Source organism: Lolium rigidum, chromosome 7, assembly GCF_022539505.1.
Source record: "Lolium rigidum isolate FL_2022 chromosome 7, APGP_CSIRO_Lrig_0.1, whole genome shotgun sequence".
Lineage (NCBI taxonomy): Eukaryota > Viridiplantae > Streptophyta > Magnoliopsida > Poales > Poaceae > Lolium > Lolium rigidum.
The window spans coordinates 56,559,903-56,560,690 of NC_061514.1; positions in this window are offsets into that span (position 1 = coordinate 56,559,903).

Genomic DNA, 788 nt, shown 5'->3' on the forward strand with positions numbered 1-788 from the left:
TCGTACCTTCGGCTGCAAAAAACTCCATATATATCATCTACCTCAAAGAAAACTCCATATATATCATCGGATTTGCTAATTGCTATATTTTCTAATATACCTTTCGCCTCGTTGACTCTCCTGCAGGCACCCAATCGCGCCAGATCGAGATCCTGCGAGCCCGCGAGGCGGAGGCGCGGAAGCTGCAACTCGACGACACGGCCGGCAGCGTCGGTGGGCGAGCAGGCGACGCCACGCCAGGAGCAGAGCGCGGAGCGGGAGGCGGCGTCCCAGCCGGACATGGCGTCCCAGCCGGACAGGGCGCGGAGCTAGCTCTCGATTCCGCTAGCTCTCAATTCAGCTAGCCCTCCGCTAGCTCTCGATTCAGCTAGCTCTCCACATGCGCTGTCGCTTCCGCTAGCTCTCCATTAGCTCTCGATTCAGCTCGTCTCTGGGAGCAAATAAATCTCTGGGAGTCAGAGCAACACGTACCCAGCCCTCTTCTGTTCTACTGTTAATTTCGGTCAATTGCTCTCTGTTCAATTTGATGCTACATCTGGGAGTGGCTGGACGAGGAAGAAGGAGAGAAGTAAGAAGAGGAAAAAAAGAAAAGAAAATTAATTTAACATATTTCTAGAATATTCTCTTTTACAGTTTAGGGATACGGATCTGCTAGCTCGGACAAATTTTCGGCCGATCGAAATCGAATACAGGACCCTCTACTCGTGTTATACGGGACAGAAATTTAGGGGATCTCTTAGACATGCTCTTAGGCTAGTGGCACAGCGGCCTTCAAGCACTAACCAACT